Genomic DNA, 651 nt, shown 5'->3' on the forward strand with positions numbered 1-651 from the left:
GAAATTCCTGCGGGGAGGCACTGCAGGGAGGACAAGCCAAGGTCCTTGGCACAGGCGCTGTCTGCGCAGGAGGGATGGCCACAGCTGCGGGGAGGGGGAGAAAGAAATGATTAACCAGGGAGGTGATTAATGATTCGTTAATTAGTGATCACTGCTGGGGTGGCTGTGCCATGAGGGGCAGGACTCTGGTGCTGCTCAAGAGGGAAACTGAGGCACGGGGCCAGGCTGGCGGTGACAAAGGCAGGGGTGGGGACAAAGGTTCCCTGTACACCTGCACGGCCACTGCCCTCTGGAGCCACCTGCACTGCTCCAGCACAGGTGTGAGCAGTGCCACAGGTGTGTGAATTGTCACGTGTATGATTTGTTACATGTGTGTGCATTGTCACGGCTCTGAGTTGTCACACATGTGTGCATTGTCACAGGTGTGAATTGTCACAGGTGTGAGTTGTCACGTGTGTGAATTGCCATGTGTGTGAGTTGTCATGCGTATGAATTGTCACAGGTGTGTGCAGTGTCACAGGTGTGTGCAATGCCACAGGTGTGTGCAGTCACATGTATGAATTCTCACAGGTGTGTGTATTGTCACAGGTGTGAATTGTCACATTTTCAGGTGTGTGTGCATGGTCACATGTGCATTGTCACAGGTGTGTG

Source organism: Geospiza fortis, unplaced genomic scaffold (assembly GCF_000277835.1).
Source record: "Geospiza fortis unplaced genomic scaffold, GeoFor_1.0 scaffold32, whole genome shotgun sequence".
Lineage (NCBI taxonomy): Eukaryota > Metazoa > Chordata > Aves > Passeriformes > Thraupidae > Geospiza > Geospiza fortis.